Below are 25,271 nucleotides of genomic sequence, written 5' to 3'. Positions count from 1 at the left end.
CTGCCGCAAATCTCTCAATGAGATGGCTGAGCAGTACAATATTCACCTAATATGGGTGCCTGGCCATAGGAACATACCGGTGAACTGCGAAGCGGATGAGTTGGCAAGGCTAGGGACTACCTTACATATTCCAGGGGAACTGGAATTTGTTGGTATGCCCCTAGCTACCTGCAAGCTCATGCTGCGTGAGAAGGCTGTTAGGATGGCAAATGTTCGATGGGAGAATTGCAAGGGTTGTAACGATACCAAGCAAATATGGCCCCATTTCAACTTAAACCGCACACTAGATATGCTAATGTTCTCGAGACGTCAGATATCACTCCTGATATCTGCTATAACGGGTCGCTGCCTGATAGGCGATTTTGCAAAAACTATTGGCGCGAAGTATAATGACTATTGTATGAGCTGTCATGATGCGGAGGAAAAAGAATCAATTAAACACCTCTTGTGTGAGTGTCCTGCATTTTGTGTAAAGCGCAAGCAACTTTTAGGAGCATATAGCTTCAGATTACTGGCGGATCTGGAAAACGTTAACTTAAGCAGTCTGCTAATGTTTTTGGAACAATCTGGTTGGTTCAACAAAGAAAAATAATCAAGAAGGTTCAGCGGTTAAAACTAGAAGTGCCCATATGTAATAGGTACTTTTAGTTAATGTGGTATCACAATGGACTGAATAGTCTAAGTGAGCCTGAATCTTAATCGGGCTGCCACTTTAACCTAACCTTGGTCGGAGCAGGGATTGAACCCACGACCCTTTGCATGTACGGCAGACATGCTAACCACTGCTCCACGTTGCCAACACATGTATGTTTCTGTTAAATAATGTTATGTTTGCATGGGCTCGTGGGCGCTGCAAACTATGCTATATAAATGTAACTTATAACGATAATTGTCTTCTGGTGACTATAACAGCTACGTAGCTCAGTGGTAGTGTGTTGGCTTACAAACTGTATGGTCCTCGGTTCGATTCTCCGTCCAGGCGAAAGGTAAAATTTAAAAAAAATTATAAAATTGAATAATTTCTTCAACATTATTTGTATTACAGAAAAAGGTGCCAAGAACTAAAAAATTTCGTGGAAGTGAAAATTATATTACGGAATGAGCACAATCTTCTTTGGGGAAAATTCTTCCAAGCATATAATATTTTTGGCTCAAAATGCTTCCAAAAATAGAATATGTTCACATAAAACAAACATATTAATGTTTCGGCAGTATCCAATAGTATATGTGCTTCCTGCAAAATATGTTTGGAACATATGTTAGAAAGGCGATTTTTTTGAGGGTGTGGTGGGTTCACTTTTTTTGGGTGTACATTTTTTGACAAAAACTCATTTAGTTGTTTTCGAATATTCTTAGAGACACAGTTTTTACTCACAAATCGAGGAACAATGGAATTTTTTATTTCATGCTTTGTCGATGTGAGAAGTTCTCACTAAAAATTCAGAACATGGGTACAGATGATCTATAATCCAATTAGATATTCATAAGTTTATATTTGCAGAAAAAATTGCAACCAAAAGCCAAAATTTAATTTTGAGCAAATTTTCTCCTTACGAAAAACACAAAACGAAATGTCAGATAATTCATTTTGGGTACTGAAACATTTTTGCCGCGGAGAGGGACAGGTCATCTCTTTGTCATTTATCTATGATAAAAATAAAAACCGAGAGAGTGGACGAAAGATATCAACACAACGAGAGAATCAAATGAGGACAATTAGTGGTTGAAGTGCAATCATTCCAAAGATATGTTATAGCACTTTTGGATAAGGATTTGAAGCATTTTTAATTTTATGAAATTATGAACCTCTATCCAAGTGTACAGCTTTATAATTTTTAATGCTTATTTTACTTTCATTCAATTCATTTTGATCAGTAATAGCTCCGTTCGAGAACCCGATAATTTTTGATAATTATCACAAATTTTTACTGGTAGTCGTTCGTTTACACCAAAAAGCGAGCAAAAGAGAGCCGGAGAGAGACTAAGCATTTCATTTATAAACCATTTAGTATTATATGTAATTGCCATAACGTTAAATGGAGACAATCGTCTAAGCAGTTTTCTGTTTATAGGTGGGTATTAGGTTCAAGTTTAGCCGCTAAAAACGAAATTTTTTTAAGATTACTTTTCTTTAATAATCCATTTTAAGGAATACAATCTTTGTGAAAATTGGCTTTGGGCTTTTCCCCATCAAGTTATAATAAAATTTGCAACAAATACGTATAATTTCATGCATTTTTCTTACTGATTTAGTTTTCACTTTAGCGATTTTGGCGGCTAAACTCGAACTTAATACTCACCTTATTAGTCGAAAATTTTGCTCATACTTTCATCCAGAGAAGAATTTGCAGCTTATGGGCGCTCTATAGTAAGTTTCATTCTACCTGATAGGCAAGAGGAAGACTCCAGATATGTTCGTATCATTTCACAAAAAGGAACTATGTGTCTCAGCACCGGACTGACTGATTTACGCATTGACTCTCGACTGATAGGAGGATGACTGAGACGAATCCCCTAATATTCTGTACCGAAAGCCATTATTTCAGTATAGTAAGCGTAGGCATCTCCTTCAGAGTTTAGGCGCTTTTACTTCCGGTAAAAAGTTCCCATTACCGAATAATCTTGCTGGTAACATATTTCATAACTAGTAAATACTTACTGTTAAATCGAAATCTTTTGTCCTGGGACAGTGTAGTATGGGTACCCATAGACAAGTTGTCATGAACTAGTCTGGGACAAACTTGGAACTTGGAAATTTGTTGAGTTTCGCCACTATTCTCCACTAGAGGCGCTGCTTGTATTTTTTTATTAATGCTTTGTGACGTAGTTAGCGAAGAAGTGTAGTTGATTTGTATAATGTAAATGCGGTCGCCCATAATGATGTAGCAGAAAATTAAATGAGAAAGGAACCTCATAATGCAACCTTGTATCACAATATTATAAATATTATAAATTAACAATAACTTTAGAATTACACTATCATTTGGGCGAAATGTCAATTAGGTAAAAAGTAGTGTAACACCAAGGCAACATATTTTTTGCGAATCGAAAACGCCCTAAGTGAGCCTGAAATTTAATCGGGCTGCCACTTTAACCTAACCTAACCATGTAGAAAGGCTACGTCGAACCCATTGCCATTGTTCTGCTGAAGGCTAACCAACTCTTAATATATTTAAGCACGTTATATTTTATATCGGTGATTCGTATTAAATATCTAGAACTACCAAAACATCCTTATGCTATGGTCACACTGTGCAAATATTTGACAGAAATCAAAAAAGAATCAGTCGCCACAGCCAAATATAACATCATGGTAGGATTATTTTTCAAAAACCGTATCCAGATATTTAGAAAATGGTTCTGGAAAAATGTTTGACACTCATTTTGGTCAAATATTTGGCTAGTGTGACCATAGCCTTACAATTAAAATCAGTTTTAAGAAACTGATATATTCTGACGTTAGCAACACATTGTGGAATTGTTATTAGCTTTTATGAATGCTACCACGCAACTATGCAGATTATAAAAAAATCACATTTGACCAATTTATTATTCATAACCAAAAATGAAACTCCAATTCTTTCTACATCAACAAATTATGTCTTCAGTTTTGCTAGAACCGAAGTAACCTCCGACCATCCACTCCATTTGCATTGCGTTCTTCTGCAGTTTCTTAGATTGTATTTGTTTTTTGCTTTGCTCCTCCAGTGCCTTTGCATTATTCCATTTTTCGAGTAAGGAAGTTTTGCTCCTAAAATATTTTGTTAACAAGAAAACTGAAAACAAAGAAAGTACCAAAATGAGAAGAATATTCTTAATGAAATATTATTGCCCTTGCTTATTTCGTTTTCGCCCCCAGCCTCGTATTCTGCCACAACTGGGCGCAATGAAGTCATGCTATTTTAATGTGGACATATCTATAGCAAGTTTTTGCTATATATATTTTCCCCTGTAAAATCTTGCAAATCATAGTGTTACGTTTTTATATTGAGGCGTGTTTAATATCCCGATAATTAAAACACAGTTCTTTTCAAATAACGACAATCTACAATTTATTTGTTTATCTGATAGGTTTCACTTATTTGCTCTACGATGTGTATTGTATAAACTTTAGCTTACGACTGACTTGACAGCTCTCTCCGCTAGGGGTTAATATACCGAGATATGACGATTTCGAATGTTCTCGCTAATTGGCGATTTCTAATGTTCTCGCTAATTGGTCTACAACCTTCTAGATTAATCTATTACTATCTGGTACGCACATATTTATCGGCTTATGTTCATTGTCTTGGCTATCTAAAACATTCTATCGGACGTTATTGTACAGGTGATATGGCACACATACTTTTAGGCTTATGCTCATTGTATTGGCTAATAATCTAGTGCATTCTACTATCTGGTAGATGTCGTGCAGGCATAAGTGATTATGGTCATATTACTACAATTATAACAATAAGTAAAACAAAAGGTTTTACTTTTACAATGAACGATTGGAAAACTAAGAACACAAAAGATGTTTAGGAAAGTACTAGAAAATAAAGAAATGACTATAACAAGTTATGACGTAATTTTATCGTTACAATTTGGAATTTAAATTAACGAAACTAATTTAAATAAACATAAATCTAGAAATATCACATTCGTAACAACCCTGCCAACATTTTTTGAATTTGGGGACTCTTTTGAGAATCCCCACTACGTCGAAAACAATCATATACAACATCAAAAACTCGTCGGAAAAGCGCCGTCACTATTGAGAAGTTGTACCACGCCAAGTTACTACAAAAATGTTTCGCGTGAGTGCAATTATTAGGTGCCTTTATAGATCAATTTAGAACGACGCCAATAAGGGACCCTCCAAACAATCAGAAAAAGTGCATTTTAAGATAGTTGTAAAAGAATCATTGTGGTCGAGTAAAACACGTTTGTTTAGATATTTATAAATTTGATTAAACATTTACAAATTCTTAAAAATATAACATTTATACCACTATCACATTACATTTAACATAATTTTTGGCATTAATGATGATGTTGAGTTACAAGTAGCGAGTTACATGTTGCTGCGTCTATCAACCAGTGTTTTTATTCCATGGAGGCAGCGTGTCTGTAAAATATCTGAAAAACAATCACTTTATTCCATTTGGAAAATCACCAAATTGTTCACCAATATACCTTTCACAATTTTAAGCGTATAATCTATGTTTTCAGAACTTTATTTTCGTTTTTATTTAATTAAAATATAACAAGCTGGTTGCGCTTGGCGTTTCACAAAAAAAATGGCTTTTTTAACAGTAGGGATGGCAAATTACTTGCATGTACTTTTTGATGTACCTTTTCATGATGGTTGAAGTGACATTTACGAGTCTGTGGTAACGATGAGGTTGAAATGGAACTTTGAAATGCTGGCAGGGAATAGCATACGTAGTCAGCTGATTATTGATACACAGAAAAATATATCACCAAAATATTCCTAATTAAAAATTTGATTGAAGTTGAAAACATTTTCAATTAAAAAATTAATTTCTACTATTAAGTACATACCAATTAAAGTTTCAACGGAAAAGCGGGAAAATCTTTTTTACATATAGCACACATTACAAAAATTATAATTTGAATACATCGCAGTTGCTTTTATAATAAAATAATTTTATTTTTCACATGAATTGTCATTCCATAAAATATATTCGATTAAGAAACTTGAGTCTTAACGAATAATAATTTTGGCCTCTACGATCTTGCCAGGAGATAGCATTATTAACAGTTTGGACAACACTAAGCAACCTCTTTGCTCTAAGGGCTTCCAATAATATAAACAGACGGTAACGTTTATATTCCGAAAGATTTAAATATTTTCAAAAGTGATGTGACAAACCGGTATGGTGTTCACTGTGAAATTGTAACAATAATAGTAAAAAAATAACTTAATCCTTTCCTAACATTTCAATTGGAAACCATCAATCACGTGTATTGAGCAAATTTTTAATCAATTTCAACAGTAGGGATTTGTCTTTAACGTGGTAAGTTGAAATGTGTACATTATGTGGATCGTACATTTGATCTTACATTCACCACTATGTCCATAGTTCAAAATGCCTACACTCACAAAATTTTTTTGTTTTGATTTCAATCACGAAAATCGCGGATTCAATAATTTTTTTAATTGAAATGTCTTCAATCACGAAAATTATAGTATCAATCACCCATTTTTATTGAAAACCAACATGATTTTCAATTTAAAATTTTATTGAATTTTGTCACGGAATCAATTAATTGTGTTGTTGAATCAATTAAAAAAGTGATTGGTTTTTTGACATAAAATTCAATCACAGTTTTAATTGAATCAATTAAAATTTTAATTAATTTCACGACAAAAATCAATCAACTTTTTAATTGATTTAATTAAATTACTAATTGATATTGGCATTAAATTTCAATCAAAAAATGTATATATTGCGCCCCCAAAATCTTACTTAGTTTTATTTGAATTAAAGGAAAATATGCGTTTCTTATAAAACATCTTCAATATTTTATTTTTCTGAATTATGCTATAGACTAAAGAATTTGGTTTTTGTTATTTGTGTGTTTTGTTTTAAAATAACTTAGAAATACAATTATGATCAATAACAACTAAATAAACTATATAAATCATTTTCTTCCTTATCATAATAACCATGTCAGCATGTTCCTTCTAATATGTAAATGCGCCTAGATTTCCAATAAATCAGCAGCCTGTAAGCTAAATTAGTTTTTTTTTTTGAAAGAAAACAGAATAATTTCAATTTAATTTCGTTCAATTATAAGTTAATTCTGTTGAACATTACCTGCATAGGGTATAAAGCTCAATTCTTAGTTCCAGGTTACAGATTTATATTCTTCTCTTGCAGTTGTAGTCGTTTATCATAAAAAGGTGTATTAAGGAGCTTGGTAATTTAATTTTAGTAACAATTCCTTTCCAAAATTTCCACATATTGAAATCATCTATTAAAATCAAAGACAAAAATAATGGCAAGGCAATATAATATTTGGTGTTATATTGATGATACTTTGCAAATTCTTGAAATAGAAAAAAAAGTATATAAATGGAAAATACATATTTTTTATTATTTTCGGATATTTTTCATATAAATCCTAAAGAAATAACTTTTTTACCATTACATAATTCAGCTCATTAGTTTATGTATCAGATATACTGCTCTCTACTTAGGTTCAAACTGAAAAAGGCAGGTAAAACAAAAACGCAATTTGATGCCAACGCTACTTCGCAACTTCAAGTTGAATCTTGCAACAAACCCATACCGCTCTTGGTTTTAAGAAAATTAGGAGTGAAAAAATTTTAAAAGATCAATACGGTACCCACCTTTTGATTGCAAACATATTCTTATATTCCTGTATATTTGCTAAAATGATGTAGTTGATGGGATTGATTGGTCAATTTCACGAATTGAATCAATTAACATATTAATTGAATCCATTTCCAAATTCAATTAAGTGCTTAATTGAAAAAACTTCGGTGATATTTGTTTGTGTTTAGAGGGCGACGTGCGAACATAGGCCACCGCACAAGACATGCAAGCCAGCAACAACGGAACAACAGAAATTAAGCGGCACATTCAAACGAATAATCCTGACATCCAAATAACCGATTAAATCACAATGAATGATTCTGATTGAGGATCAATGCTTGACTATTACAAACAAGCTACTGATTGAGGATCAATGCTTGACTATTACAAACCAGCTACTGATTGAAATAGGAATGATTGCGCCAAATCGTTCGATGCACGATGCATTCAACCAAGAATTATATCGGCAGCTTCTTCTTAGCCTAACAATGAAAGAGAATAGTTAGTTTTTCAAAAATATTTTTATTTTTCAATATAATCTCCTGAAACTTCAATACTCTTAGTCCAACGCTTTTCTAGCAATTCTATCTCTTGATTAAAATAGTTTTCCTCAAGGTCTTCAAAATAGTGGTTTACAACTGTAATTGCATCTTCATTTGAGGTAAAACGCTTGCCAGCAAGGATTTTTTTTTAGATTTGGGAACAAGTAAAAGTCACTGGGAGCTAAATTAGGAGAATAAGGTGGGTGGTCAAGCAACTCGTACTTTAATTCGTTGATTTTAGCCATTGTTAAAACACTCTTGTGCGCTGGTGCGTTGTCTTGATGAAAAATTATTTTTTTGTGTTGTAAGCCAGGACGTTTTTCTCGAATTTGTACATTTAATTGATCCAAAAGGTTGCAATAGTACTCTAAATTTAATGTTTTACCCTTTTGCAGATAGTCAATCAATAAAATACCTTTGAAGTCCCAAAAAACCGTTGCCATAACCTTACCAGCCGAATGAATTGTTTTTGCCTTCTTTGGGCAACTTCCTCCAGCTTCAGTCCATTGTTTGGATTGTTCTTTTGCCTCTAGAGTATAGTGGTGCATCAATGTCTCATCAACAGTTATGAAACGACGCTTAAAATCCATTTTATTTCGCTTAAAACGATCCAAACAAGCTTGAGAAATCTTCATTCTTATGCGAAGGCAATATAATATTTGGTGTTATATTGATGATACTTTGCAAATTCTTGAAATAGAAAAAAAAGTATATAAATGGAAAATACATATTTTTTATTATTTTCGGATATTTTTCATATAAATCCTAAAGAAATAACTTTTTTACCATTACATAATTCAGCTCATTAGTTTATGTATCAGATATACTGCTCTCTACTTAGGTTCAAACTGAAAAAGGCAGGTAAAACAAAAACGCAATTTGATGCCAACGCTACTTCGCAACTTCAAGTTGAATCTTGCAACAAACCCATACCGCTCTTGGTTTTAAGAAAATTAGGAGTGAAAAAATTTTAAAAGATCAATACGGTACCCACCTTTTGATTGCAAACATATTCTTATATTCCTGTATATTTGCTAAAATGATGTAGTTGATGGGATTGATTGGTCAATTTCACGAAATAAAATTGCTCACTAAAAGAAATTAATAAAAAATATATTATTTTAGTCCGCTTCAATGGAAAACGGTAGTCACATTTAATAATTGCTTACGTTCAATAAACGTAGATTGTTTTCCAATACCACATAACACAAACACAAGTAATTTCAAATGCGTTCTGCCATATATTTTTGCCATAGGTGTACCTTCGATTATGCACTGAAAAAAAGCATGCCCGGTTCCAAAGATTTTGTCGTTACCTTAACAATTTTGGTATGGATTCCGAGCCAAAGAAGCGGAGAATACAAGTAAGGATACTTTTAAGTAAAAAAGTCTTTAAAATAAAGTGTTGAAAAACATGTCCTATTTTTGAACGATTTCTTGCTTTGTAGTCAAGATGCAAATGATGTTTTTCAATTTTCGCGAAAAAACAAAAACCCAACCGTTACTCGTAACGTTACTTTCACGGACTGATCTCTCTATCATACGTTGTTGAATAAATAGCCATTCTCTTGTTCTCTTTTCGCTCTTTCCATCGCTCTAAATTATTCAATTTCAATAACAAAGGTGATTGGATCAATCACATGTGTAATTGGGAATGGAAAAATGTTCAATCAGGTTTGTAATTGAAAATTATTTCCGAATTGATTAACAAATTGATTGAATCAATTAATAGTTTAATTGGAAACCTAACAAATACACATAATTTTTTAATTGGTTTTTATTCGGATTTGATTAAATAAATAATTGAATCAATTAACATATTAATTGAATCCATTTCCAAATTCAATTAAGTGCTTAATTGAAAAAACTTCGGTGATATTTGTTTGTGTTTAGAGGGCGACGTGCGAACATAGGCCACCGCACAAGACATGCAAGCCAGCAACAACGGAACAACAGAAATTAAGCGGCACATTCAAACGAATAATCCTGACATCCAAATAACCGATTAAATCACAATGAATGATTCTGATTGAGGATCAATGCTTGACTATTACAAACAAGCTACTGATTGAGGATCAATGCTTGACTATTACAAACCAGCTACTGATTGAAATAGGAATGATTGCGCCAAATCGTTCGATGCACGATGCATTCAACCAAGAATTATATCGGCAGCTTCTTCTTAGCCTAACAATGAAAGAGAATAGTTAGTTTTTCAAAAATATTTTTATTTTTCAATATAATCTCCTGAAACTTCAATACTCTTAGTCCAACGCTTTTCTAGCAATTCTATCTCTTGATTAAAATAGTTTTCCTCAAGGTCTTCAAAATAGTGGTTTACAACTGTAATTGCATCTTCATTTGAGGTAAAACGCTTGCCAGCAAGGATTTTTTTTTAGATTTGGGAACAAGTAAAAGTCACTGGGAGCTAAATTAGGAGAATAAGGTGGGTGGTCAAGCAACTCGTACTTTAATTCGTTGATTTTAGCCATTGTTAAAACACTCTTGTGCGCTGGTGCGTTGTCTTGATGAAAAATTATTTTTTTGTGTTGTAAGCCAGGACGTTTTTCTCGAATTTGTACATTTAATTGATCCAAAAGGTTGCAATAGTACTCTAAATTTAATGTTTTACCCTTTTGCAGATAGTCAATCAATAAAATACCTTTGAAGTCCCAAAAAACCGTTGCCATAACCTTACCAGCCGAATGAATTGTTTTTGCCTTCTTTGGGCAACTTCCTCCAGCTTCAGTCCATTGTTTGGATTGTTCTTTTGCCTCTAGAGTATAGTGGTGCATCAATGTCTCATCAACAGTTATGAAACGACGCTTAAAATCCATTTTATTTCGCTTAAAACGATCCAAACAAGCTTGAGAAATCTTCATTCTTATGCGTTTTTGATTGACTGTTAACAAATGCGGCACCCATCTTGCAGAAAGCATTTTCGTGTGTAGTTCTTCATGCAAAATTAAATGGACTCGGTCATTTGAGATGCCCATGATATAAACAATTTCACGCACTTTTATTCGTCGATCATTTAATACCATATCACGCACTTTGGCTACAATTTATGTTGTTGTTGCTGTTTTTGGACGTCCACTACGTGGTTCATCTTCAATGTTTGTACGACCACGTTTAAATTCAGCAACCCAATTTTTTACTATTGCATATGAAGGAGCACTTTTACCTAACACATTCACCAGATCATTATGAATTTCTTGTCCCGATAAACCTTTTTTATGTAAATATTTAATGGCAGCACGCATTTGTAATTTTTTTTAACACCTGTCTCTATATGAAGGAGTTGCCAGATCGAAACAAAATTTAACATGTGTTCATAACAGAGATGGAAGTTTCCAAAACACTTAACTTTTTTCTGTTTATATCGCGCTAGGCTAAGAAGTTTCCGAACTGCCCTCGTACAATGTTGATACATTGCAGAAATTCGTTCGAAATAATATGCCGTTCCTGAAGTAACAGCAAAAACAAGTATACGAAACATTAATGAATTAATACTGGGTGTCTATTACTCCTGGAGGAACAGGGAAAGCATTTGATGTTTCATTGATTTTGGCCACTATTCGATCAAGATGTGACATAGCTTTGGCGTTAGCATCATCTGGAATTGCGGTGATTTTATTAAATGGCGGTCGTATTGCACATTCTGCACTTAAGCTACCACTAAATTTAATCACAACTGATACTCCAACATGCAATATTTCCTGATCCAGTGAAAGTTGTTGATGCAATGCAAGCTCATTGGGATGAGGGCACAATGACACATAAGAAATCACTTGAAGCACTTAACTTCACACTGAAGTATCTGGGGCGAAGGAACAACATCTTTGGCGACTTGATGATATTGTTGGCAGCCGATTTCAGGTAGACGTAACCAGTAATTTCCCGTGGAACGCCTGCAGATGAATTGAATGCTTGTCTGAAGGCATCACATTTATGGAATAACGTGAAAACATTATCGCTAACCACTAATATGAGAGTTCAACTTCAGAATGATCAAAGTGCTGCGACATCTGGATTAATTACTCTTACCAACGACTTCTGCCGATTCGTAGACTCCAAATTAGCTCTTATTGAAAATGTTTTCCCAAAAATTAGTAAGAATTATCAGAATTATGCTTGGTTAAGTCAACGAGCAATTCTTGCCGCAAAGAATAATGATATACGCGCACTGAATTTCACCATTAGGTTAGGTTAGGTTATGTGGCAGACCGATGTATCAGGCTCACTTAGACTGTGGTATCACAATGGACTGAATAGTCTAATCAAAAATTGCTGGCGGTAACATACAAATCCGTTGATTCCGCAACAAATCCCCATGATGTAGTAAATTATCCAACGGAATTTTTGAACTCTCTGGAGTTACCAGTATTTGCACCACATCACTTGCAACTATGGTTGCCAGATGATGGCTGCAGAAATCCGGGACATTGTGCCGTACATTCCAGGATTTGTCGGGACAATCCAAAACAGTATGATCACTTGGTAAATATTTTATATTTTATCACTTGGTAAATTTGCATAAACGCCCTGACGTAGTAGTTATTGTCTGCAGACATTCCTAAATATGGTGGAGCCTCTGAAAATTTCTCCCAAGATGGCTGCGATGATTTTATATCAAACGTAAACGTTTGTTTTTTAAAAACGGAAACTTAAACTCTTATTTAGGAAATTACAATTTTTTCGTTTGAGCAGAACTTTGATTGTCGGTATTTGCTTAATAGCATAGGCGTAGCTAAAGGGGATTTATGGGTTTGTCATCTCCCCCTACCATATACCATACAGTATTTCTTCAAATTATGATTAAATATCATTGAATTAATATTCTGGTTTCTTCCCATCTACAAGAATTTATTTTTTCTCTTTTTGAGGTATCTTCACAATATGCACATTGTAGCTTTTGCACCTTACGAGAATGTTGCTAGCTTCGCCAATGTTTAATTGTGCAAATAAAAAAAAATTTGTAATATTGAATTTGTTTTCAATTTTTGACAGAAAAGTATCATTATAAGAATTACTTCAATTATTCTTGCGAACCGTAACAAATTTCCTCATATTTCAAGGCATACATCGATACATTTCCAGATTCTCTCCAGATCTCTATCCAATAAATTATAAATTTATAATTATAAATTTAATTCAATTTGACTGACAATCAAAGATTCAATATGGCGTCTGACATTTTTTTTTTGTAATACTAAAACTACCTTGGTTTTGGCAAACAAACGTAAGGTATGAGATGACAATCGCTGCCTTTCAATACTGGGAATTTGGGTATCGCCATGGACATAGTTTGGGTATATTTCGCATCAGAGTTGGGGATTGTTATAGTGTCACTAAAGAGTCTATGGCAGTGATTGGGATAAATAACTTTGAAATGTTGGCATTTGGCAGAAAAACGTGAATTTGAAATAAAATTAGATATTTGCGTATATTTTTTACATATCCTGCTCAAGTGACAGCTGATGATTCGAAAGATAGTGATTTGATTGTTTCTCATAGTGATGAGATTGATTGAAATGGTACAAAATCTGACAGACAAATGTACATTTAAAAAGTATGAAAATCCAAAACCAAAAATATTTTTGAAAGCGATTTAATTTCAAATCGTTTTCTTTTCTAACGAATGGAATTGAAACATATGCCTTTTCTAAGGTGACGACATCAAAAGGAGGCAATCCCTCTCGAAAGAGATTCAAGGAGCGAAGAAATGCTTTGTTTATCCTAAAGAAATTAGGATCAGTCGACCCAAGCACGTTGTCGGCTAAGCAAAGCGAAAAATGGGCTCAAGGAATTCTTGAAGCTGGAAAAAGGGAACGATCACCGGATGAGCTGCCATCCTCTAAACGGGATCAAAGATCGTTTGCCTCAGTTGCAAAAGACAGCCTTGTGATGGCTATTATTAATAAAGGAGCATTGGACGGTATGATTCCAAGGCAAAAATGGGGGGAAATTGAGAACGCGATGCCTGGTGTCTACTCAGAGGTGCGAAAAAAGTTTCCCGGACCAAGTCCTCGACGGCAAGATGCTAGATGGTATCAAGGACGATATAAGTTAATAGCTTTTGCAGACCAGAGGTCTATGGATAGCTTTAAAGCTGCATTGATGCTAATTGGTGAAGTTTGGGAAGGAGCCGCTTTGGAGTTAGTCGATAAAAAAGACATACCGGCTAAACCTAGAGCACATGCATGGATACCGGCAAACCCTCCTGATCCTGAGTCAATACTAGAGAGACTAAAAGAATGTAACCCAGATCTTCCAACCGCCGCACAGAGGGTTGAAATCCATCAAAAGTGGCGATTAATTCAAAAGATGAAGTTTAACCTTAATAACCGTATTTGGTACCGGGTGAAAGAAGATAAAATTCTACATCACTACTTGCCAAAATAAAAGTTCTAGTTGTTTACTTTATTTGCAGTGCGTCTTCAAAGTTCAATAATTATTATTATTTTTGCGCGCATTGGTTAAAAGTGAAAATTTGCATATTTCCGGTGATATTTTTTTTAATTAAGACTTCTAAAAGTGAAAATTTTATAATGGAGCCGTCTACTTCAGGTATTTGAGCATATGATAAATATTTGTTTGTTTAGATAAATTTTTTGGAAATATTAAAAAAAAAATATAAGGAAATTGCTCCAAAAATGAGGTATTTTTGATGTTTGTATTGGATTTCAACTGAATTATCGGTGAAACTTGGTAAAACTGCTTATATTTTCTTAAAATATGAAGTTTTAGCTTATAAATTCCAAAACATCTTTTTGCCTTTTTGTTGCATTTTTTGACTTATTAAAGAATTTGTAAAATAACTCCAGTCGCTAAAAATATATATGAAAAAATAAAACAAACAAAAAAATCACTTTGACCTTATTATCTTTCGTCTTTATATTCCGTTTAGTATTTGTTATTGTAGCTACTGAGTGTGCAGTTTATTAGAGATGGGTGCGTGAGTAATTTTAAATCACGCGCACTCACGAAAAAAATTAATTAATTCCAAATTACTTACAAAGCTTTGTTTGAAAATCTGAATAATATGAGAAAATTATATTTTACACACGTACACTGTTTTGAAAAATAAATTTGATCACGCTTCCATCTCTATTTAGTTTAGTTTTTCATTTGTACCCTACATGATAAATGTTGGTCATGTACATACGTGCGAACATACGAGTACTGTTGTCATCTTGGTTTAAGCTGATGATGTTCCATCTGCCAATGTATTGATAATTAATTGGTAAGAATTTAATACATATGGTATTTAAGATTCGGCACTGCCAAGTTCATTTATTTTTATTATTGACTGCCAATGTTTTGTTTAATGTGATGTTATTTATTGAAAGTGTTGTGTGTTTGTAAATTATTCGGTGCAAGGGAAAACGAACAGTATTTTGCAAATTTTAAACGACTGAAAATTCGACTAATTTCAGGAACAAGTCCCAAAATAAGTTTTATTTCTCGCCATGAGTTACATAACATTATGGAGAATTCGGAACAAAAATCACTTCAAGATCTTTAATCTTCTGAGGTGGGAAATTAATTTTATAATGGTTGTGAAGTAAATGATGATTATGAATACTTTTAAAATTAATGAAATGAAGTAAATAAAAAAACCGTACAATTATATTTTTTTTTCTGTAATGGTTGTTTGTTTTATTTTTATAGTATGTTTTTTTATGAATATTGATCAATAAGATATAATAATATTTTCTATTTTCTAATGTCATTTTTTTTTAAATATGTGGAATTACGGAATTTGAAGAAAAAAAAATCGGATTTTAATTTAAAATTTTGGGTATATAAATACAGATTAAATATTTATTAATTTTTATTTTTTAAAACCTTTTTTTTTAAAAGCAAATTAAGTATGTTCTAATTTTCAATTGCATTTCCTAATTTATCGTTTTTCTTTGAAAAGTTACAGCGAAAATTGTGATATATGACCACTTTTTCCAAAATACAAAAAAGGCCATAAAAGATTAAAAAAACAATTTTTAAATTTTTTTTGTTTCTAGTTATGCCTTTTTATGTATTTATGAATACCCATCCATAAAAAATAACAATATTTTAAAATTACGGCTTTCCTGAATTAATCGCCGCTTTGCCTACCGCTCAACCCACTGTGCGCCGATTGGAAGGTTGGTCGTTTGGATGAGGTGGATGGACCAAGACGACATGCGGTGTTTATATTAAACATAGAGTCGCTGCCACATCTAGCCCAGACCCAAGGACGCGTAAGTTATGGCTTTCATGATATCCATATGAAGGTATACAAAAGCGATCAGCCAAAGGATACCGAAACGGACAAGCCTCCGGTAGAGTCAGCAGTGAAAAAATCTCCTAGCGAAGCCGAAGGAGACATAAAACCTGCAGACTATGGCGAAAATCATATGCGGGAAGTTTCTACAGGCTCAAGCCTCACCAAAGCTGAGCCGCGGATTGTTGCGAGAGGCACCGAGATCTGTGAAGAGGAAGCCCTTGATGACTCAATTGAAGCGGCTGATGTGACGGTGGTTGAAAATTTGGATGGTTCTACGGTTCCTCCAGATAAATCTTCACCATTGTAAGGCCGCTTGTGCTGCCTTAAAAGTTCTCCTGATGAAAGGAGACATAGATATAGTTCTTATTCAAGAACCATACATATATAAGAACAAGATCTGTGAATTAAGCACTCCGGGTTTCAAACTTTTGCATAATACCGGTAACGATATAAATCGAGCATGTATAATTGCTAAAAACGAAGTAAACTTGTTTCGGCTTCCTTCATTGAGCAATGCAGACACTGTCGTAGCCAGTCTAGAGATATCCACATGCAAATATTGGGTATCTTCGGTCTACATGGGACATGATAGGGAGATGCCACCCTGTGCCGTTAAGACCTTAGTTGAGGAGTCACTAAAAACAAAGACAAAACTCATTATGGGATGCGATGCAAATGCACATCATAGTATTTGGGAAAGTAGTGATACTAATGCAAGGGGAGAGTCGCTAATAGAGTTTATTTTGCGTACTAACCTGGTAGTTTGCAATAAGGGAGATGCACCAACCTTCGTCACCAGAAACAGGCAAGAGGTTTTGGACGTCACGTTGACCTCTCCGGAACTGAATGATAAGATATCTGAGTGGCAAGTTTTGAGGGAACATAGCTTCTCAGATCATCGCTACATCAGTTTCAGATTGGCTGTTCGTACTTCAAAGACCATATTTCCGCCAAATGTTAGGAAAGCTGATTGGAATAGTTATTGGGAATCGTTCAATTTGATGATACCGGAAATGCCAGAGACAAATATGAGCACTGTGCAAGATATCGAACACGCAGTGGAGCGGATTACTAAGGCCTTCAACATGTCACTGAAAGCTGCTTGCCCTAGAGGAAAGCCAAGGGGAAAAACTCGGCCGCCATGGTAGACTACGGAGTTAAGTAATATGAGGAAATCCTGCAGGAAGCTCTTTAACAAAGCAAAGTCCACAAGAGCTCCGGAGGATTGGGACACTTACAAGATGAATCTGAGAGAATATAAACGAGAACTGAGAAGGTCTCAACGAAACTCTTGGGATGATTACTGTAGCAGTATTGAGAATACGTCAGAGGCTTCCAGACTTCGAAAGGTACTAGCATCCACTAACACCGCTCCAGGTTTCATTAAAACATCGGAGGGAAATTGGACAACGTCCAGTGTGGAGACGTTGGAGGTACTTTTGGACACACACTTCCCTGGAAATCAGACGGTTGAACCATGTTCCGGCGGTGTAACAGAGGCTCAGCGATCATTTCCTATCGAGGAAATTGTGTCGGAATCTAGAATAAAATGGGCTTTAAATAGCTTTGGACCATTCAAATCCCCGGACCTGATGGAATTACTCCGGCGGAGTTACAGGCAGTGGCTGAAAGAATTATCCCCTGGTTGACGGTGTTATATAAACAATGTGTAAACTTAGCATATATTCCAGAAAAGTGGAGGGAAACAAAAGTCGTCTTCATACCTAAAGCAGGAAAAGCTTCTCACTCGAGTGCGAAGGATTTCCGACCAATCAGCTTATCCTCATTCCTACTTAAGACCCTGGAGAAGATGATAGACATGTATCTTAGAACTAGCGTGGATTCAAGTTTGCTCTCGAAACGACAGCATGCATACTCGAAGGGCAGGTCTACTGAGACCGCATTGCATGAACTGGTCAGCTTTATTGAAAGCTCACTATCTGTCAAAGAATACACAATCGTGGCGTTTCTAGACATCGAAGGGGCGTTCAATAATGTCCATCCGAACGCGATATTAAATGGACTGACAACTCTGAATGTTGATCCAGGTATACTTAGGCTGTTAGACGAACTTCTAATAAAGAGACGTATTTCAGCCACACTAGGGCAAGCAAACATACAAAGGTATGTGAACAGAGGCACTCCCCAAGGAGGAGTTCTATCACCTCTTCTTTGGAATGTTGCTATAAACAACCTTCTGGTTTCTCTAGAAAAAGAAAGGATAAAAGTGGTGGCATACGCAGATGATGTGGCGCTAGCAGTCAGGGGAAAATTCCCATCCACAATCAGAGATATTATACAGAGAGCTCTCCGGATGACTGAGAAATGGGCGAAAGATAATGGTCTTGGTGTAAATCCAGCAAAGACAGAAAAAGTCATGTACTGCAAAGATCGCAAAACTCCCACTGTTAGGCCCATTTCCTTAGGGGGTACTGAAATTCCCTTTGATGAGTGTGCAAAATACCTGGGCGTTATTTTGGACAGGAAGCTGAATTTTAGGCTTAATATTGAAGAGAGGGCGAGAAAAGCCACGGTAGCTTTGTACTCGTGCAAAAAGGCAATAGGGAAAAAGTGGGGACTAAGACCAAAAATTGTGCATTGGCTATACACGGCAGTGGTTAGACCTATAATGCTATATGGTGTTGTAGTCTGGTGGCCGGCACTTCAGAAACCGACTTGTTTAGATAAAGTTCAGCGTATGGCGAGCTTATGTATCTCAGGCGCATTTAGTAAGACAGGAACAGACTCCCTTAATGTCATGCTACATCTATTGCCTTTAGACATTTTGGCCAAACAGTCAGCTGCAACAACGGCAGTGCGGTTGCGCGAGCTATCGCTGTGGTCGGAAAAAATGTACGGTCATAGTTCGGTCCTCAAAGTAATGCCAGATGTGCCTAACGTAGTGGATTACACCCTGGCAAAACCACTTTTCAGACAGTCAACCTGCAATAAAATCCTTGGACTCTGTGTTCCTTAACTCAAAAACGGCCATAGACTGCCGCAAATCTCTCAACGAGATGGCTGAGCAGTACAATATTCACCTAATATGGGTGCCTGGTCATAGGAACATACCGGGGAACTGTGAAGCAGATGTGTTAGCAAGGCTAGGAACTACCTTACATATTCCAGGGGAACTAGAATCTGTTGGTATGCCTCTGGCCACCTGCAAGCTCTTACTGCGTGAGAAGGCTGTTATGATGGCCAATATTCGATGGGAAAATTGCAAGGGTTGTAACGACACCAAGCAAATATGGCCCCATTTAAACTTAAACCGCACAATAGATATGCTAGTGTTCTCAAGGCGTCAGATAGCACTCCTAATATCTGCTATAACGGGTCGCTGCCTGATAGGCGAATTTGCAAACGGCATGCAGCGTTTATATTGAACACTCAGTCTTTGCCACATCAAGCAAAGTCCCAGGGCCGTGTATGTTATGGCTTTCATCCAAATGAAGGTATATAAAAACGATCAGCTAAAGGATTCAGAACTGGACAAGCCTCTGTCTGAATCAGAAATAAGCAGATCTTCTTGCGAAGTCGAGGGAGATGCCAAAGATGCAGACATGTGCCGTTAACACCTTAGTTGAGGAGTCATTGAAAACAAAGACAAAGCTCATTATGGGATACAATGCAAATACACATCATAGTTTATGGGGAAGTGGTGACATTAATACAAGAGGATAGTCACTCGTAGAGTTTATTTTGCGTACTAATTTGGTAGTTTGCAATAAGGGAGATGCCCCAACCTTTGTCACTAAAAACAGGCAAGAGGTTTTGGACGTCACCTTGGGCTCGCAAGAACTTAGTGAAATAAATGATATCTGAGTGACAGGTTTTAAGTGAACATAGATTCTCAAATCATCGCTCCATCAGTTTCAAATTAGATGTTCGTACCACCAAGACCATATTTCCGCCAAATGTTAGGAAAACTGATTGGAATAGGTATAGGGAATCGTTCAATATAATGATACCGGAAACACCAGAGACAAATATGAGCACAGTGCAAGATATCGAAAACGCAGTGGATAGGATTACTAAGGCCTTCAACATCTCATTGAAAACTGCATGCCCTAAAGGCAAGCCAAGGGGAAAAAATCAACCACCATGGTGGTCTACGGAGTTAAGTAATATGAAGAAATCCTGCAGGAAGCTCCTTAACAAAGCAAAGTCCACCATAGCTCCTGAGGATGGGGACGCTTACAAGAACAAGCGAGAACTGTGAAAGGCTAAGCATAACTCTTGGAATGTTTACTGCAGCAGTATTGAGAATACGTACGAGGCTTGCAGATTACGGAAGGTACTAGCATCCACTAACTCCGCTCCAGGTTTCATTAAAACATCGGAGGGCAATTGGACAACGTTCAGCGAGGAGACGCTGGAGGTACTATTGGACCCACAATTTCATAGGAATCAGACTGTTGAAACATATTCTGGCGGTGCCACAGTGGCTTAGCGGTCATTTCCTATCGAGGAAGTTGTATCGGAATCTAGAATAACATGGGCGTTAAATAGCTTTGGGCCATTCAAATCCCCCGGACCTGATGGAATTATTCCGGCGGAGTTACAAGCAGTGACTGACAGAATTATCCTCTGGTTGTCGGCGATATATACTGGTTGTATCAACTCAGCACATATTCCAGGAGGTCGTTTTTATACTTAAAGCGGGAAAAGCCTCTCTCGAGTGCGAAGGATTTCCGACCAATGAGGTTATCCTCATTCCTACTTAAGACTCTGGAGAGGATGATAGATATTTATCTTAGAACTAGCGTCGATTCAAGTTTACTCTCGAAACAACCGCATGCATACCCGAAGGGCAGGTCTACTGAGACCGCATTACATGAACTAGTCAGCTTTATTGAAAGCTCACTATCTGTCAAAGAATACTCAATCGGGGCGTTTCCAGATATCGAAGGGGCGTTCAATAACGTCCATCCGAGCTCGATATTAAATGGACTGACAACTCTGAATGTTGATCCAGGTCTACTTATGCTGTTAGACGAACTTCTAATGAAGAGACGTATTTCAGCCACACTAGAACAAGCAAACATACAAAGTTATGTGAACAGAGCCGCTCCCCAAGGAGGAGTTCTATAATCTCTTCTTTGGAATGTTGCTATACACAACCTTCTGGTTTCCCTAGAAAAGAAAGGATGAAAGTGGTGGCATACGCAGATGATGTGGCGCTAGCAGTCAGGGGAAAATTCTAATTCACAATCAGAGATATTATACAGAGAGCCCTCCGGATGAACTGAGAAATGGGCGAAAGAGAAGGGTCTTGTGGTAAATCCTGCAAAGACAGAACTAGTTATGTACTGCAAAGATCGCAAAACTCCCACTGTTGGGCCCATATCCTTAAGGGGTATTGAAATTCCCTTTGGCGAGTTTGCAAAATACCTTGACGTTATTTTGGACAGGAAGCTGAACTTTAAGCTTAGTGTTGAAGAAAAGGCCAGAAAAGCCACGGTAGCTTTGTACTCATGCAAAATGGCAATAGGAAAAAAGTGGGGACTAAATCCAAAAATTGTGCATTGGCTATACACGGCAGTGGTTAGACCTACAATGCTATAGGTGTTGTAGTCTGGCGGCCGGAACTTCAGTAGCCGACAAGTTTAGACAAAGTTCAGGGAATGGCGTGCTTGTGTATCTCAAATTCCCTTAATGTCATACTGCATCTAGTGCCTTTAGACATTTTGGCCAAACAGTCAGCTGCAACAACGGCTGTGAGGTTGCGCGAGCTATCGCTGTGGTCGGAAAAAAGTTACGGTCACAGTTCGGTCCTCAAAATAATGCCAGATATTCCTAATGTAGTGGATTACACTTTGGCGAAACCACTTTTGAAACTCTAATTCCCAACAGCGAGGCGTGGTGCACACAGGCCGCGGAGAATAAACAATATATATATTTCTACACTGATGGCTCCAAATTGGATAGACAAGTGGGTTTCGTAGTATATTCTAAAGATCTGGAACTTCGAATAGCGAAAAGATTACATAATCACTGTAGTGTTTTTAGCAATAAGAGAGGTGGCGAATTGGCTGAAAAGTAATGTTCCAAAAAATGTGGGCATTAAAATATACTCACACAGTCAACCTGCAATAAAATCCTTGGACTCTGTGTTCCTTAACTCGAAAACGGCCTTCGACTGCCGCAAATCTCGCAATGTGATGGCTGAGCAGCACAATATTCATCTAATATGGGTGCATGGCCATAGGAACATACCGGGGAACTGCGAAGCGCATGAGTTAGCAAGGCTAGGGACTACCTTACATATTCCAGGGGAACTAGAATCTGTTGATATGTCTCTGGCTACCTGCAAGCTCATACTGCGTGAGAATGCTGTTATGATGGCAAATGTTCGATGGGAGAATTGCAGGGGTTGTAACGACACCAAGCAAATATGGTCCCATTTAAAGTTAAACCGAACACTAGATATGCTAGTGTTCTCGAGACGTCAGATATCGCTCCTGATATCTGCTATAACGGATCGATGCTTGATTAGCGACTATAGGTTAGGTTAGGTGGCAGCCCGATGTATTAGGCTCAGTTAGACTATTCAGTTCATTGTGATACCACATTGGTGAACTATAGGCGCGAAGTATAATGCCTATTGTATCAACTGTCATGATGTGGAGGAAAAGGAATCAATTAAACACCTCTTGTGTGAGTGTCCTGCATTTTGTGTAAGGCGTAAGCAAATTTTAGGGACTATAACTTTAGATTACTGGCGGTCCTGGAACAATCTGGTTGGTTCAACAGAAAAAAATAATCGAGAAGGTTCAGCGGTTAAAACTAGAAGTGCCCATATGTAATAGGTACTTTTAGCTAATGTGGTATCACAATGGACTAAATAGTCTAAGTGAGCCCGAAACTTAATCGGGCTGCCATTTTAACCTAACCTAAAGTATTGTTGGATTTATGTGCCAAGCTATATTTATTTTTTTTTTTTCAAAAATATCTGGTTGTGATATCCTTTCGGAGATAGTTGGTACATGGTTAGGTTAGGTTAGGTTATGTGGCAGCCCGATGTATCAGGCTCACTTAGACTATTCAGTCCATTGTGATACCACAGTGGTGAACTTCTCTCTTATCACTGAGTGCTGCCCGATTCCATGTTAAGCTCAATGACAAGGGACCTCCTTTTTATAGCCGAGTCCGAACGGCGTTCCACATTCCAGTGAAACCACTTAGAGAAGCTTTGAAACCCTCAGAAATGTCACCAGCATTACTGAGGTGGGATAATCCACCGCTGAAAAACTTTTTGGTGTTCGGTCGTAGCAGGAATCGAACCCACGACCTTGTGTATGCAAGGCGGGCATGCTAACCATTGCACCACGGTGGTGGTACATAGTACCAGTCCATTTTAAGTTTTCCTTTGTCCTTGGTTATTAGTAAATCTAAATATGGACTTTGTTTGTCATATAAACGCTCATAGTTTGAGAAACAAGATTGATGAGTTCCGACTTATTTTTGAGAACTCAAATGTGGATGTGATTTGCATTTCTGAAACGTGGCTTTCCGCTTCAATACCAGACAGTTTAGTTAGTGTTAATGGATATGATATGTACCGTAATGATAGGTTGGGAAGAGGCGGGGAGTTGCTGTTTATGTCAGAAGTAGCTTGAAGTCTTGTTTTTGCTCTAAGTCAAATTTCGGCAATCCTGTTGAGATGTTATCCATTGAAATAGACTCCACACGGGGAAAAGTTTTTGTTGGATGTGTTTATAGGCCTCGAAATGATATGAATGATATTGACTACTTTGTATTACAATGTCATTATCACGCGCGACTTTAACTCAAACGTCTTATTAGAGAAGAGTTTAGTTAATGAAATGTCTTGCTTGGGATTATTTCCTACCAATGATACTGTATCGACCCACCACACATCAACAATTAGCATTTTACTGGATTTTTTTTGTCAATGACATATCAGATGTTCTCCTATATGAACAGCTGTTGTTCGCCTTTTTTTCCAAACATGATCTAAGTTTCTTTACATACAATATATCAATGTAGCATAGTGAACATATAACTTCATACAGGGATTACAGCTGGTTGAATTACGATGTTCTACATTGTCAATTCGATCAAATCGACTGGAGTAACATATATCAATTAGAAGGAGTAGACGGTCAAGTGTCATATTTGCAGGACAATATAAGGAATTTATACGATTTATGTATTCCGGTGAGGAACAGGAGAATCACGGCAAGATCAAGACCTTGGTTTAGTACTGCAATTAGGCAAGCTATTCTTGAACGGGAACGGGAAGCGTTTTAGAATGGAGACGTTAAGGGACAAGTTTTGAGCGGCAAGGAGGCATGTAAATTCGTTGATTAGGAGTGCTAAGATAGAATATTACTCGAATCGTTTTTTATTTATTTACACGGCTAATAGCAGCCGGGACATTACAAAATATATCTTTTCAATTCAATTAAATATAATTCAATATTCCAAGTGGGCCAGAAGGGACCATATAGGTCAGTAAGAATGGTCTCCCAAGCTAGTTATTCGAGATGGGTCAGAAGGGACCCCGTTGAGTCAGTAAGGGCTCCGCGGTACTCAATAAGGTTCAATATATATATAAACAGATGGGTCAGGAGGGACCCCATTGAACCAGACAAAGTTAAAAAAGTGCCACCATGGACGGTAAGGGCGCGGAAAACAGAATAATAGAAGCAGTAATTGGATGGGCAGGATCAGAAACTCTGTTGTTAAAATTAAGAATAATTTCCTTGATGGCAGGAATCGGATCGGTTAAAGAAATCAATGAATAGACCGAATTAAAGTTTTTACACAAAACATTAAGGGGATTCAATAATTCATAGTTATGTTTGCAAACTCAGTCTTTAAGAATACAAAGTTCCTAGTTAAACGATTTGGAACATTGTAGCAAATTCTCGATGTCAAGTAGTGTGAATCAGTATCTCCATTAAATTTAGTTAGAAACACAATACCGTACATAAACCGTCTATGTTCAAGAGATGGAAGATCAATTAACATAAGACGACTAGAATATGGAGGCAAATCGTATAAATTATTCCAGCCAAGCCCCCTCAAAGCAAAAATAAAAAAAACTGCTTCTGTACAGATTTAATACGATCAATGGAACAACGA

At 36.5% G+C, this 25,271-nt stretch overlaps 1 protein-coding gene and 1 long non-coding RNA gene across 4 annotated transcripts in view; both read right to left on the bottom strand.

Annotated features, from left to right (window-relative positions):
* The window catches only part of LOC142221510 (uncharacterized), a 549,478-nt gene that overhangs the window by 14,306 nt on the left and 509,901 nt on the right, over positions 1-25,271 (bottom strand). The window lies entirely within an intron of this gene.
* LOC142221515 (uncharacterized) lies at positions 4,888-5,356 on the bottom strand. The gene is made up of 2 exons (XR_012718079.1): positions 5,176-5,356; positions 4,888-5,118 (listed from the first exon to the last, which is right to left on the bottom strand). It is a non-coding gene; the product is annotated as an uncharacterized LOC142221515 (long non-coding RNA).

The sequence above is a fragment of the Haematobia irritans genome, chromosome 1 (assembly GCF_050003625.1).
Source record: "Haematobia irritans isolate KBUSLIRL chromosome 1, ASM5000362v1, whole genome shotgun sequence".
Lineage (NCBI taxonomy): Eukaryota > Metazoa > Arthropoda > Insecta > Diptera > Muscidae > Haematobia > Haematobia irritans.
Note: the sequence above shows the minus strand (reverse complement) of the source record. Positions and strands in the feature narration are given on the sequence as shown.